This window comes from Lycorma delicatula, chromosome 1 (genome assembly GCF_047948215.1).
Source record: "Lycorma delicatula isolate Av1 chromosome 1, ASM4794821v1, whole genome shotgun sequence".
NCBI lineage: Eukaryota > Metazoa > Arthropoda > Insecta > Hemiptera > Fulgoridae > Lycorma > Lycorma delicatula.
Genome location: NC_134455.1, coordinates 25,489,544 through 25,506,984, shown reverse-complemented (window position 1 = coordinate 25,506,984; position 17,441 = coordinate 25,489,544).

The following is a 17,441-nucleotide window of genomic DNA, read 5'->3' as shown; positions in this document are numbered from 1 at the left end:
TATACACATTTTTGGCCCAGCCAATTGCAATCAAAAATGAAGGTGCACAACTAGATGTTGCAACAGTCCTAGATACAAAATTTCAACATTCAATGGCTAATCGTTTTTAAGTTATTCGAGTTACATGCGTACATACACGTACTCACCGAAATTGATCAAAATGGCTTCAGGGATGGTCAAAATGTATATTTCCGTTGAAATCTGAAAACCAAAATATTTCGCGATCAGAATACTTCCTTTATTTCGTACAAGGAAGTAAACAAACATATGAATTCGATTAATGAAAGAGATACACATTCATTATATCTTTTCGATTTCTATCTACTAATTTTATTAAAAAACTATAAGTCGATTTATAGCTTACCCGCTAATTAAAAAAAGTTATTACAATTTATCATAATTGATCAAATAATTTATTAAACAATTTACTCGGAGACGGTTTTGGTGAACATAGAACTGAATTTCTGATATCTGAAGGTAAGTAAAGCTTAATTTAGATGTTAGCTTAAATTAAATAAAGCTAAATAAATTCAGCGGAACGCTACCCAGTACTTACATAGATTTCATATTTAGGCTGTATTTTAATTCGTTAAGACGTTTAAACAAATGTTTTTTTTTTTCTTCCGGGTTCTGTATCCGGGGATCGGAGTATTTCCTGCTCGATAAAGGATGCTTTTCATACGAAATTTGTTTTGTAATCAGAATATTATTTTACTGATTAATATTTGTATAATTAAATCAATAAACATAGGGAAATATTTCACAAAATTTTTATTTTATATATTTCTTCAATATAATCGGTCAATAATTATGTTAATCCTTTCAAAAATTTTAAATTATAGTATATTTTTACTACAGGATACAGATATTCACTCTTAAAACATTAGCTGATTTCCTTTTACTTACTTTCTTAATAACTATTTCAAAAGCTTTAATAGAGGTTAAATTTTACTCATAGTTGTGCGTATTCTGATAATCATATTGAAGTATAGAAACCACTTCTATTTTAGATGACCATTTACGCTTGTACTTATTCATTTGCCTGACATATTACTATTGTGTATACGTGACTGTTGTATTTTTTGTTCAGGAGATGAGTTTAATTAAACAACGTGTTGGTATATATTGAAGCAACGGTATTATTATTTTTTTTATCGGAATCGTACAACAGTTACCACCACTTGATTAGGTGAACGAGATAACTGTGTCCATGAATATTTTTTTTGTGATTAACTCAATGAGTTTTAATAGTCTAGGTGTTACTAAACCGAGATAATCCGACTACCGTTGTTTTAAGGGTTTTTTTTTAATATCATCGAAATGATATTAGGATATTATGTGGGTTTAAAACCGGTTACTTGAAATCGGGCCATCGGAGACTCAACTAAAGGAAGGTTCTCGGTTACCGTTAAGTCCGGTTATAGTCTTTATTACAACATTCGAATGTAGAGCAATGCGGTCAGTAGGGGTCAAAAGGCACTCCACGTGACTAGTGTGGACCGTTAACTGTCCAAGACTCAAGGCAGGACGATTCCATCAGATGTTGAATCAGAAGCCGGGCGATCCGTTATTCCAGGTCTCTTTATGTTCCGCTACTTTCGCTATACAAATATCGTCGCTAGCAGCTATCCTTGTCTTTTTGATGGTTATGGCTTCCTGACTGGCCGCGCATCCGCTTATATTAAATCAAACACGATGGGCAGCGGGAGGAGGAGGAGTAGGCGGTGTTAGCACCGACCGATAAAACATTTCACAGTCACTAGATTGAAGGAACAATGAACAATTGTTTAGATTTCGCTAACAACAAATAGCTGTTATGTTATAAGTTAATCATGACACAGCATTATTAATGTCTCCAGACATTTTTTATTAATAAATTTAATTTAAAAACTGATGAAATAAATCCTGTGTTTCATTAAAATTTTCCTGCGAATTAACATCTATATCGTTATTATTATTAATCTATGTTTAATAAAAATCCTTTCCTACTCTGATAGTGTACATATTTCACTGATTCACAACAGATGATTCATTACGTAACACAATTTACCTCATTTATCCCAAATGACTTTGACATATGTAAAATACCTGAGATATAATAGGCTCCAATAAAGAGGTTGCTTTTAATGAAGTTAATGATACACATAGTCCCTGCAGTGAAAAGAGTAAAAATGTCAGTCGAAGAGCTAAAAATCGTTTTCATTTCGGAAAGCTTGGCATTCTCTTATACAATAGAAGGATATTTGGCACATTAAAAACCAACGGGACACCAATTGACCCCTAGCTTACTTTAATAAGCACGGAATTATATCATCTTATCTTTCATTATGGAAAGATAAAATTTGAATTTAAATACTGTTTGACGTTTTAAAACTAAAAAGAGAAAGAGAGAATACGTAATAAAGTAGATATAGAAGTGTTTTAAGAATATCCATTTATTCATAAAAACACTTCCACTTTTTAACCATGTTTCTTTTTTTTTAGTATGATTTTAATCGCCAGTCTTTAAAGAAATTTTATAAAATTTCAATTAATTTTGTATATCAGGGAACAAATTTAAGATTAATTCTTAATTTACTATTTTAATTTTATCATTTTGATTATTTATATATTTAATAAACTGTAAACTAACTCATAAACAATACTGAACGAATAATATAATCGTTATATTCAGAATTTTCAAGATAAAAATATTTAAATTAGGCTAATTATTGTATTTTCTGATCACATAATCTTTCTAGAAACAATTAAAAATTTTATCTATCAATCATATGTCACAAAATAATACTAGTTTTGAAATTACAGATTGAAAATTATAAATTTGTAGAGACGTCTTTCTTCAGTTAACTGGTAATTCTCTACATGTATATTATCGTAAACCGTTTTGCCTTCAGTACTCGATCTGATTTTGATCTCAGAATCTATCAAGATTTTTAACCTATATATATATATATATATATATATATATATATATATAATTTTATATAAAAGTATATATTATTTTATAAATAATAAAATCTGTGTATATATCTTGTATATAATACAAACATGTAATATATATATATATATATATATAGATATTGTTTGTAATATATATCTATGTATATATTACAAACAAAATATGAAAAGTTAAATACGTATTGTTTTAAATTGTTGAACTACTAAATTGTTAAATTACTAACTATATTTAAATACTGATTTGGAAGTTGCTAGTGGACTCACAACTTCAGATTTCTTTGTCATAATCTTAAGAATTATAGGGCATTTCTCCAAACAGTGAACCCACCCTGGTAGCAAAATTCTCAGAACCGTTGAAAAACGAGCTTCGTATACTTTTAAACTCGATCCCTTCAGTTATTCTTGATCATATCGTTCAGATATCACGACAAAATGAATCAAATAGATAGTTATTTTATCATAAGCACATAGAAAAAAATAAATATCATGTAAGATAAATATTTGTCATGATTTTATTTCTAAATGTGATATAGCTGTACATTTCATTTTCATTGGCTGACATTATCATTTACCATTAGGAAGATTGAAATAAATTCTATTTATAATATGAATATATTTTTATCGTTTTACATATCAAAGGGAAACTTGTTTAAGTGAATAATCTGGACTATTATCACGCATTCCTAATCTAATTAAATTAAATTAAAAGAATTATATTAACTTAGCTCAGTATTAACATTTTAGTTTTTTTAAATATAAATAGAAAATGATCCATTATTGTTCAGGTGATTAAGCTATTTAGGCCACCTTTAGCTATTTAGGTAGAGAAAACCCTATCTTTAGCTACTAGTACCTACCTGAGTAATACTGTAATTATATGACTGATAATTTATTTTTAACTGATTTCGACCACATAAGATTTTGTAGCAAAAATGTATTAATATTTTTAAGTTTATTCTTTACTCGACTAATTTTGAAACAAAACTTCCTTTTATATCAAAAATCATAAATTTAAAGTAAAAAATAGCAGTTTTTCATTATTGTAAAAAAAATAATAGATCAAACCTTAGTAAGAGAAGTTACCCTATTAAATTTATGTTCCATATAAATTTACACATAAATAGTCTCAAAAGAACAAAAAACATTATCGAATCAGTGAAAACATTGCAATCGCAAAAATAAAAATAAAAACCATTAGGCAATGGATACGAGAAAAGTTACAAAACCCGATTCAGTTTTTTCTGGTAATGAAAGAAATACATTATTATGATCCAAAAACATACAATTTTCCATCATTTACGAACATTACAAAAATGATAAAATTCAAACGTAAATAAGGAAATATTTTTTTGTGAAAAATAATGAATTATGCAAATAATTAACTTCTAAATAATAAATAAAACTATTATTTATTTAAAATAATTTTTTCTTATTTAAATTTATGTATTTATATAGTAATTAATTTTTACTTCCTTGTACGAAGTAAGGGATATTGTGTACGCGAAAAATTTCGGTTTTCAGATTTCAACGGAAATATCAATTTTGAATAGTTTCGGTGTGACGTCTGTACTTACATAATTATTTATGTATGTATGTATGTATGTACGTATGTATGCATCTCGCATAACTCAAAAACGACTAGTCGTAGGATGTTGAAATTTTTTATTTAGGACTGTTGTAACATCTAGTTGTGCACCTCCCCTTTTGATTGTAATCGACTAAACCAAAAGTGTCAAAAACAGCCCAAAATTAAAAAAAAATGGATTTTGAACTTTTTCTTAACAGTAGTAATAAGACACCCTCATTGAGAGCTTTTCTACAATATTTCATAAGAGATACTTATTTTCATTGGTTTCAGAGTTATAGCCAAATAAAATTTTAATTAATAAAATATTTAGATTTTAGAAGGAAAATGCGCATCGGTTCAAACAAGATTTCATTTCCTTTTTTTAACTTTTTTTTTTAATTTAAATATATTGATTTATTAATTAATAATTAACCTCTGATTGTAAAATAAGTTTTACGATAAATAATAATTCAAAAATAACAATAAAAAAATAAAATATGAAAAAATCAGAAGTTATTAATGAAATAAAATTTTATGTACTTTTCATTTTACAAAAATGATGTATATGTAATTTAATAGGCGTACAAAGAAGTCATATAGTGCCCACACCAGATTTTTTTAATCAAGGAAAGGACACAACACACGAAGTACACGAAGTTTAGAGCTGTCAGTTTATCTACCGATACAAAAAAATCGTAGTTTTTTTTTTGTAACCCGTGGTCAAGAATTCTGTTTAGTAATTTATCTTACGAAGTCAACATGTAACTCTTACTAGCAGGTCTCATCGTATAAACTTCAATTAACGAAGGAATATGTATTAAGAAATTTTTAACACTAATTTATTTAAACGATTTCAATAACACAATATAATATCACAGTGTAATTACAATAGAAAAATGCTCCTCTGGAATAAAAGTTCCTTGTACTGGAAAAAATTATAACTGATCGCACAATCTGTTTGTTATATGTAAAAGTAAATACAAAAATATTTCATATAATCTTCAGTATGATTTTGGACAGGATATACTTACAAAAGAAAACAAAAAGGTTTTTTGTTTAAGAATAAAATAATTTTATTACAATTTGAAAATCGTATTCCAGAAAATGTAATTTATATCATTTTCAGGTTTTCTCTTCAAGAAAATAAAAACAATTTAATTTTTTAAAAGATTAGATAAGAGCGACAGTTTATTTTATGGAACAGCAACCAGAAAAATGAAAGCAACAAATAAAATGACGTCACTCAATATTACACAATGATGTCACACTACAGTTAACCAACACTTAAATAACTGCGTAATTTCACAAAATTATACAAAAATAGAAACCAATGTATATGAAAATACATTTTTTCAGCAGCACCTTCAAAGGAATACTACAAGACAGCAAGGTCCCAAAGAAACGGAAAAAATAAATCAACATAACCTTATAAACAGAAAGCTTGTGCGTATTCGCGCGAACTGTGCAGTAATTACAAAATTCATTACGCAAAAGCTTAAACAATGATTCGTCTCATCCTCTGAAGCAATACCTAACGGTGGTCCCGGAGGTTAAAAAAAAGAAAATTCTCTTATCAATTGTTAAGGCACGCCAATATTCTCATAAAACACTATTTCAAGCGCGAAATTTGAGAAATAAGTTAGTGCAAATAGTAAAGAAAGTAGTGTAAATTTTTAATAAGACTTATTTTCTCTCAAGACTGTTTTTAATGAAACTCCAGACTCTACCGCTGTTCCGATATCGATTGGGATAGATATCTTAATATTTGTGTATGTCGATACATAAATTGATGGTAAACTTTCGTACAATCGATCGATTACGCTAATAAAATAAATCGACCGAATACTTAAATCCATTTGTGTTTATCAGAAAATAATTTTGATAAAATAGTAGGTTTTACGTTTACCTTTAGGCAATTATATTATTTTAAAGAAGCAATTAAAATGTTATTCAAGGACATCCGCGGATAAAAATATAACGACTCACCTGTTGTTGTGGATGGGAATGCTAGAAAATATGCAGTTTCTTAGTTGAAACCAATAAAAAACGTCGTTGTAAAGAAAGGTTGAGATACGAATAAATGTAATTATTAATCTTACAATCTCATAAGAAGCAAAAGAATTAAAACGAGATATTAAGGCCGACTATGCAGTTATGTAACTTGCTAGAAATTTTATTACTCATTTTCATTTAATTGTTTACTGGTCAGTTCAATATTGTATTTTATTAGCGTATTGGTCGGCTGACTTAACCCAATAATAATTTTATTTAGTAACCAGTTTGAACTTCAGATACATCAAGATTCACCTGCACACTTATACTGAATTGTCAACCATTTCCAGGAACCATTTTTTCTCTAAGTAATATTTTGGTTTATGTTTTATTTATGATGCGATTTATTTAGTTCAATACTAAACTAATGCAAAGTAACATTAATGAAGTTGCATTTTGAAACCGAAGTTGGATTCCTCGTTACGTTTCTTTACATATTGGAATCTAATTTATGCTAGTGACGAACCTACTCTATATATTAAAGTATGTTTAGCGCAAATCTCTTTCCCTTAGTACATGAACAAAGATAAACTTAGGTAGGTATTAATGATCTAAAAGCATGAAAAATTTTGTTCATGGCAGCTTTAGATGTGCTTAAATTCTAAACGTTTATTATCCAAAAAAATTGTTCACTACATATTCTGAGCACGTTCAAAATTCGAAAAAAGCATCACTACCTCGTCCTTAAAGGCTCTTTATGTAGAAGGCATACTTCTGACTTTTTAGCTCAATTTTATATTCTTAGCATGGTCCAAATCGTGGAATCACCGATCCCAATCAGAATCTACTTCAAAGAACGGATATTCTAATTCCGTCAATTTTTAACGTTTGATATTCCAGGTGTAGATTTCTACCGATTTTATAGAACATAGGATAATCTGTATTTTGAGTTTCACTAGAGGACTCATACTTTTTAAATGATACCTGAACATCCTACTTTTAATATTTCAAAAATATTCAACTTTATTAAAATAAAGCCCGTTTAAAACTCTAGGTTACCCGAAATTATGTCAAATGGGTTAAATGGCTTTTATGTGGAAGTTTATTATTGTGACAATTATTAAAGCGAAATACTCTGCAATAGAAAGCTATAATTAAAAAAAAGCAAGACGAGAACTCTTAACAGTTTGAAGACGCGATACTCTTAAATCTTTAAGGAATATGGAGTGAAACACAGTTATGGTAGGATTTGTCTAAGGATTTCGCAATAACCAAACTTTTCATGTGGAGACAGTGGTTTGTGGTTTTTATTTTGAAAATTCATCTATCTCAATGTTGCGCAAAAAAGTGTTGTCTTATTTTCAATAACTATTAAACGTTATTTTTAATAGAATTTCCCGTTATTTTTAATAGGTTTATTATAACAGAACCTATTAGTAAATGTTTTTCTTATCTTGATGGAATTTTAAAATAAAGATGACCATATAGCAATATGAACCTAGGAGAGATATGATTGTATGTAAACTTGTAGTCTCTCAACGAACGCATGACGTGGACCAAACATTCACAGGAATTTTAGTCTCAGTGTCTTAACATTTTGAGTATGTCTCGTTCTGATCTGTGTCATTTTTGGTACAACAAAACCTCTTTTTGGTAAACCAAGAACTAGTATACTATCACTCTATAAATCCTTAGTAATATGCAGTGTGCAAAATAAGTAGTAGATTGTTATCGACAGTAAGCTTCCGCAGAGTCAAGATATGTATTGCTAAGGTAAGGTAATAGAAGTAATAAAGGTAAGGTAATGGAGGTAATAGAGGCTATCGACCAATTGAAAAATAAAAAAAAAGCCCAGGGCCTGGTGGCATAACAGCTACCATCATTAAAAGTCTTGCAAAAATAATACCCTGGGAAATGGTGGACATTACCAGCTTTGGCCTACAAAACAGGTGTTTTCCTGACTGCTGGAAGGTAGCCAGGACGGTCTTTCTCCCCAACGCAGGACCAGCCAATGAAACAGGAGGTTATAGACCAATTACGCTAATTAACAATATGGGGAAGGTCGTAGAAAGACTTATTGAAACCAGGCTTAGGAAAGAAATTGAGAAGAGGCAATGCTTACACTCAGAACAGTACGGGTTTAGGAGAGGTTGTTATACAGTAAGTGCTATTGAAAGAGTTAAAAACTGGGCTTTAACAACTAGAAGTGGATCCTGGAGAGTCAGGAAAATTCCCCTCATGATTATGCTCGATATCAAAAACGCTTTCGGCACAGTACCGTGGATAGCTATAATAGAGGCTCTACAAAATATGCACATAAGTGACTATCTGATTAATCAGATTAATCATTACCTCCATCTTAGGTTTATCGAAGTTAAAACGCTTGAAGGTAAAGCTATATATCAGGTGTTTGGAGGCGTTCCTCAGGGATCCGTGGTTGGACCTACCCTGTGGAACATCTTCTATGACGGGATTTTTAGATTAAATTGCCCGGAAGGGGTATCAGTGGTCGGCTATGCGGACGACATAGCGGTTCTAGTGGAAGATAGAAATGTAGATATCGTAGAGGACAAAGCCAATCGAGCGCTATGTATAATTGACGAGTGGCTGGAAAGAAATCAGTTGCAGATTTCCCTTAGGAAATCTTGTTGTATGGTTCTTGCTGGTAGAAGACCCACCAGAAACATAATTATAAACATCAGAGGAGAAAGAGTCATCGAAGTCAACGAAGTAAAATACCTTGGTATTCAGCTAGACAAAAGCTTAAAATTTAGTAAACATGTCGATATGATTTGCAACAGGGTTACCCTCACCATTAAGGCCTTGAGGGGGCTTTTTCAAAATCATGGCACAACTAAGATGGAAATCAGGAGGCTGATAACGGCGGCCACCACATCGGCGTTATTGTATGCGGCCCCGGTATGGGGAAATGCAATAAATACACAGAGAAATAAAACTAAACTAAAAAGTGTTCATAGACTCGCTCTGCTTAGGGTGGCTGCAGGCTACAGATCAGTGTCGTATGATGCGTTGTGTATAATAACAGAAGTTCCCCCTATAGATTTGCAAATTAGAGAGAGGACATTAAGAGCCACGGGACTTCCCAGAGGCGAGACCATAGAGCTAATACAGCAAGAGTGGCAGAGTGCGTGGGCGCACTCAACAGTTGGGGATTGGACGAGAAGGCTAATCCCCAACATAAATACATGGGTTGGTAAGAGACTGGGTGACGTGAACTTCTATAGCACGCAACTATTGACAGGCCATGGTTGTTTTGGTCAATATTTATTCAGAATTGGGAAGAGGGCCACCCCACTACGCGTTTATTGTCAGGAGATCGACAAGATGGTGTGTTCTACACACCATCTTCGCATGTCCCAGATGGGCTGATAATAGAAGGGAAATTTTAATTAATAGACTGACCCCCTGACAATTTAATTAACTGGATGGTGTATAGTCAGGAAAATTGAGACTGGTTCAAGAAGTTCGCGGGGGAAATTCTCCGTATTAAAGAAGACGAAGACAGAAGACGAGGGTCGTATTTAAAGTAGGAAAGGGAGGACAGTCCCTTCGTGGAGGGCCCGCATGCTGAGGTGTGCGGGTTCCTGAGAAGGGAGGGAACTCCTGGGGAACTGTGGAGTAAAGTTAAGATCGAGTCCCGGCCGTCGGTGTCGGCCCTGCGGGTGCCTTGGTGCTTGGTGGGGTCGGTGCCGCCGGTTTGAGGCATGGCAAAAGATAAAGACCGAGACCCGGTTCCCTGCCGAGGGGCTGAGAGACGGCGTTGCCGGACCTTGGCCATGAGGTGGGGGATTAGAGGCATGGCAAATGAAAAATAAAAGATCCAAGACCGGGGAGGCTAACCTGCCGTGCCGGACGTGCAGCCGGTGGGTGGGGGACGCCTCCTTTGAATATATGGACACCCTCCCCGACTCCAACTGAGTATACTTAAATGGATATCCGGTCGGGGGGAGAAGGGGAAAAAAAAAAGGTATGTATTGCTGTAGAAATCGCCGATGAGATTTAGTTGCGAAAGAAGTCGTCCTTGTCTACTGCATTCGAGGTACAAAGGCTAAAATATGGATTTTTTGTATCGTCCGGGCATTCTGGTGTTACTCTAATTTGCTTTTACTGTCGCAGAACCCTTCTACAGTATCTCCTTGATTGTCTTTGTTGTGCTGTATTGCTGAGAAGACTCAAAATAGCGAGTAGAATAATATTATCTTTCATTATGATATTATGACTGAAACTAACAGATTCAGAAGATTCTTGAAAGCGGTTAGGCAGTTGTTTTAGATTATTTTATTGAATTTTGTAATTATTATACATAGAATATGAATGCGGGCACTCTTTCTTTCGTCAATTATATTTTTTTATGTACTCATTTTTTTCTGTTTTACATCTACATTGATTTATTTTTACCTTCCTTTGGAATCTCGCTGTGTTGTAGTTTTCCTTTGTGCTGCTGGAAAAAATTATTTTGTCTACTTTTATTACCATTTATTTTTGTATAAAAAAAGAATCTCTTTTTACTTCCTTGTATGATGTAAAGGAAGGATTGTGATCGCGAAAAATTTCGGTTTAGTGATTTCAACCGAAGTATCCATTTTGATCATCCCTGAATCCATTTTGACTAGTTTCGGCGTGACGTCTGTACGTACGTACCTACGTTTGTATCTCGCATAACTCAAAAACGATTAGCTGTAGGATGCTGAAATTCTGGATTTAGGACTGTTGTAACATCTAGTGGTGCACCTCCCTTTTTGATTGCAATCGACTGAACCAAAAGTGTCCAAAAAAGCCCAAAATTAAAAACAAACTGGATTTTGAACTTTTCTTAACAGTATTAATAAGCCCTCATTGAGAGCTTTTCTACAATATTTCATAAAAGATACTTATTTTCATTGGTTCCAGAGTTACAGCCAAATAAAATTTTAATTAAAGACATATTTGGATCTTAGGGGAAGGTACATTGGTTCGAGTCAGACTTCATTTCCTTTTTTTTAACTTTTTTTTTATTTTAAATATATTGATTTATTGATAATTATTAACCTCTCAATGTAAATAAAAAATTAAGATGAATAATAATTCAATAACAAAAAAAAAAAGAAAAATATCAGAAGCTTTTAATGAAATAAAATTTTATGTACTTTTCGTTTTAAAAAATATGTAAATGTAATTTAGGCGTACTAGGAAGTCATGTGTTATCCAAATCAGACTTTTAAGTATATTGAACATCCTACTTTCATGGTTTCAAAAATATAAATTAAAACCCGTCAAAATCCCTACGACACTCAAAATCATATTCTCTGCTTCAAAGATGAAATTGTTTTCAAGCTCTGAAAGAAGAAAATTACAATATTTATCACGAATTTTTAAGTTATATTTCAATTGAAAAATTTACTTTATCGCATAATTCAAAATAAAATTAATTTAAAAGTAAGGCTAGTTTTAAAATGTGGTTTAAAAAAAGATGTACTAAATCAAATAGTAATCCCATTAATGCATTTAGTAAATCATTAGTAAAATTTAGCCGATTTATTATTTAGGACAGTGATTTATTGTACTGTTATACTAAAATTCTCTCTATTGTCCACCATATAAACCAGGATTAACTGATGGTTGTGCAGAGTTTCAGGTCGTATTGTTATTTAAATTTTGTTCTAACTGAATGTTTTAAAATATACGTAATTACCGAGGTTTTTAAGTCAAACCCGTGTTGAATACGTAATTGAAACTCGGGACATTACGTTGTATTATGTTTTACTTAGCAACGAATATCTTTGTTAAAATTTTGTTTATGTAGGTAAGTAATATTTACTCATAACTCGTCAAGATACTACGCAGAAGTTAAACTTTTACCTTCCTTTTTCTTAAACAATGCTGTTATTTTTTGCTGATATAATTTTTTTGACTAAAATATCAAAATGTTGCTACTTAAAGGAAATATATCTCATGTTCATATTAACTGTTTACTTACCTCAATACGATTTACGTATACCTGACTGATACATCGAAGGTCTCAGTATGACTCTCAGCTTGGAATTGCATTATTTCACAGAATCCAAATTCATCTTATTACCAGATGCAAAAGTAAAAGCCTCCGATACCAAAATAATTGTGGAATTTATTATATTTATGCTTAAATTTAAAAAAAAAAAATTGTTTTTAGGTATTTTTATGTATTTAGTCAATGGTATTAATTCTAGTGACGATAATACAACTGAAATTAGAACATTTTTCCTCGGTGTTCATAGTATTTTTGTATGGAATTTAGTCATTAAAATAAGATATTCCTTGTTAACAAATGAAAACGCATTATAAATGTTTAATAAAATATAAAAATCTTCAACCTCTTTGAAACACTCTTTGTTTTTTTTTATTAGTATTACCAGAAATATTTTTGCAATTATCTTTCATATAACAATGGTGGTGAAATTAATCATAAAAAAAAATTGTTTCAGATCAAAGTATTTTTACTTTAGAGTAATACTTCCCTGCTAACAAAGAACACTGAGAATTAGGAAGGAATTATACTTTAGAGAAATTACACTGTCGATAGTTTTATTGTGTTAATGAAATCGTTTGAATTAATTACGTGACAGTTTCTCAACAAAATACATTTCTGGGCTAAGAAATTATCATCTGTTTCGTTAGCTTCATTTGACTCGTCTGATTCCTCAAGAATGATAGTTGTAGAGCTACAATCAATAATACTATCCACATGGTTATTGATCCTTTTAAACTTTTTCAATTACGTGGTAGATGTAATTTTTCTTTGATCTGAAGTTACTTGATTATTTCCTTGTTCTAGAATATTTTCAGGTACTTAATGTCTTTAAACTGAAAACTTTCATTTTGAACAGCAAAACGCCCTTTAAACTTGCACCCATTTATCTGAAAATTATCAGCATGCCTGAAAGATAGAGCCTTCTCTGTACAAAACGACTGTAAATATGAGATTGTTTGCGATTAGCCTCCTCCAGTTTCAATTGAGTCTTTCACTTTCCCCGAGGGTGTGATAGCATCGATTTTGGAAATCATTAGTTTAACTAAAAGAAATAAGTCTGTCTGTCTATTATTTTCTATTTTAACAATGCATTATATATACCGCAATCCTTGGTATTGAGAATAAATTTTTTTGTCGTCGCTAATTTAACAGGCATTAGGCACGTTTTCTTATCTATTATCTATCTATGCCACTTTTTAACTTTTACATATCTCTTACACCGTACATCGTAACTTATCTGTTGGACATATTCTAATATTTGTCTTTCTTTTCAATTTCTATTCTATACTTTTCTCTGACAACCATATTCACCAATACTAAGCGCCTTATAATATGGCCCACATACCTTGCAACATCTTCCTTTTTACAGGATTATGTCTCTACATTTTGTATTTTTTAATCTGTCTTAAAATCTTCCTCTTTCATATTCTAACAATTTACCTAATATTCAGTAATTTTCTCATATAATACTGTCCAAAACCTACATTTTTTCCTGACTGCTTCATCATTTTGACTGTCACTAAGTTCTTGACTGCATGCAAATATTTTCAGTATTTATTTTTAGCTTCTAAGTGCACGTTTGACTGAAAATTTTTTTTACATAATAGCTTCCCACAATTCGCCAGTATTTTTTTGATATATATTTTAATGTGTTCATCTTTATTAATTTTACTTAATAAATTTCAAGATTCTAAAATTTCTGTTTTATTGTGTTGTGTTTTCTTTTTTCAATAATAACTCTTCATCAGCCTCCTTTGTATTTATTTTATACATTTGTGTTTTCTGTAAACGTTTAAACTGAATTCCGTACAAGCTTTGAATCCATAATATTTATTACTTCTATCTCACAACTATTTTCTGCTAAAATAAAATCATTTTGATATTTTTATTTTTTGTCCCCTAACTGTTACTCTACCCTCTAAAGTTTCTTTTATTGCTTCTTTCATCATATATGATATTTGCTTCAATACATTCAATTAATAATTTATTTTCTTATGTGACTTTTTTTCTCCTCAATTTCGATGAAGAAATTGGGATATAAAAACGTACTACTGTTCCAGGCTTGGGCAAGAATATTTCCTAACTAAATTGCTTCTCTTGCTGTATCCCTTGTCATAATAAGGGAATAGAAAATTTTATTTATCACTGATTTTAAAATTTTACTATAAAAAGAGTTCCTAAAAATTCTATAAAATCCTTGGTCTAAATTGTAAAGGTTCAAATGATAGTTAAGTTAAACAAACAGAAGAAAAGTAGTTATCTAATTCTACTTACATAACAGAAACGAAACGTTGCGACATGAGAAGCATCTGTCAATAAGAAGTCATGAAAATTCAGTAAGAAGTATCTATTTGCGGACATAAGATATCGAGGAAGAGTTTAAAATTTATAAAAAAGAAAATTCCTTCAATTGGCCTTCGGCTATAAGACATTATCTCAATAAATTTGAAGGAGATATTAAAAATTTCAACTGATGAATTAGATAATCATTTTTTTTTTTTTACTTTTGATGCTAAACAGTATTTTTTTCGGTCGAGGAGGGCCACACTGTAAAAATAGTATTACGTATTTAATTTTCATTATTGCTCAGTCTGAAGAAAGTAGAATGCGCAAATAAATTACAGTGAACGAAAATTATATATATATATATATAACAATTTTCATACACATTGCCGAAAGTCTGCAAATGTTTTTAATGCTGTTCACATGTAGGTTACACGGCGCACCTGTGTACATTCAAAAAATAAATAAATTTTACTTCATTACAGGAGTTCAGTGACATGACATACTTACGCCTTTTATCATCCAAAACGTAGTACAATACATAAGGTTGTTACATGTAATCACGAGTGTATATGTGTTTTTAAAACCCACATTCTATTATTCTGCTAAGGCATACTTTAGTAATAATGAAAATTAAAAATCAAAATTACAGTTATAATAATTATCTTTATTAAACGTATACAAAAAGCCAGAATTTAAATTTTTCTTTGATAAATTTTGTAAAATTAGTTTACCTATTACATGGAGCAATAGTAAGGAAACATAAACCACACTAGTTTATCTGCATAATAAAGTAAAATGAGGTTATTTAACCGTTAATAACGGAAATGATTAAGGGTCAAATTAATTTTAATATTCACAGTTTTACATAATACGAGCATAATTCGGTAAATTTAAATGTTAAACTTCTGCTACTTTCTTCTTTTTTATAAGTTTAACGAAACTGAGAACAAATATTAGGTAATACGAATAAACTAATTTGAATGATTTTGAAATAACAAATAATTAATATATAACATTGTAATTTCTATTGAAGCAAACAGGATCGAAATTAATAGTTAGAGAAATAAAGACGCTCTTTGAATAAATCATTCCTAATGAGAGTTATATCAAATATAAATTAGATCGACATATAACTATTAAACTGAAGAATTCGAAGGAAAGATTACGACCGGCAGGGTACAGCGGCTTATTCGATTTAGAAAAGGAAGAAAGGTAGTTTGGCTCAGGTTGAGCTGAAGCGCGCGGGTCTTTGACCGGTGTATCTAGGTCAGAGGGTAACCTCGGACATTGCCCTGAGCAGGGAACTGGGACAAGATTTGCCATTGACCCCTGACGTCATTCGGGCATTCACCTCGCTTGGTCACGTGATCAACCTACAATCAGCTGATTCCCACTCCAGCTGATACCATGTTACCCCACCACCACAAATTGCGAATATCCTGATTTCTCGTAACTGCATGCACAACACACACCCACACAAAACGGGAGATAAAAAGATGATGGAGAAAATTAAAAAAAAAAATGTAATTTAACTCGGTTGGAATGAGGAAGTAACAGCAAAAAATACGTACAAAATTATTTTTGCCGTACATCTGAAACAAGACAAACAATGGGTAGGAAAACTCCTGAGGATTCTTGATCTTAAAAATCACACCCACCTACACACGCACGCGCACACGCACGAGACACATGCACACACCATCACAACCAGTTTTCTAAATTTCCGTAATCTGACATACACTAACTTCATATAATACTCTTACAATAATGAATAAAATATTTCATTCATTTTCTAAATATAAAAATTTATAATTAAGTAACTCATATTTCCTTTCTCTTGAATAAATAAAAGAACACAACAATAAAACTACGAGGGTAAGATAGCTTCTAATGATCGTCATATCTTTCTTGTATTCTTATTTTGTTCGCGTCCTAATGACCGAACATAAGAATCTTTAAACGTTTATTTTACGGTTAAACACTACAATAAAGAACAAAATTAAACTAAAGAAAAAATTTGTTTGATTATAGATGTGTCACTAAATATTTTTCACTGACCTTTAACATATTCTTAACACATAAAAAAGGAATTTTTATTACTCAATTAAAAAGGGCTTAAAATATTAGAAAAAACGAATAATTGTTCAGTTCTCGGATTTTTTTTAAATCGGCTTCAAACAAAAAGGCACTTAATTTACTACCCCTTAACCTAGGACCAATTCAAATCACATTAGTATACGTATCATTATGCCATAAAAATCCTAACGATCTAATATTAAGAACCTGTGATTATAAAAAAATAATAAATATATTTAATCATTATAGTAGGCAATTCATTTTTTATTAAAACATCTTGAAAATTGAAATTAAACATTTTTATAGTTCCCTTATAGAGTATTATTTGCTAATGATGAGGTATTTAATGTCGCATACAGCAAACAAAGGACCAGTAAATAAGTATATTGAGGGCGTCCATAATTGGCCAGGGCAGATAAGATTTAGTGTTTTCTTTGATGAATAACTGTGTGCTAATTTGCAAAACTAATTAAATATTTTAGGGTAGACTACGCATAATGTCGATATTTTAAGTATTTCTGGGACACAAAACGACAAAGATTTCTACCTAATTAG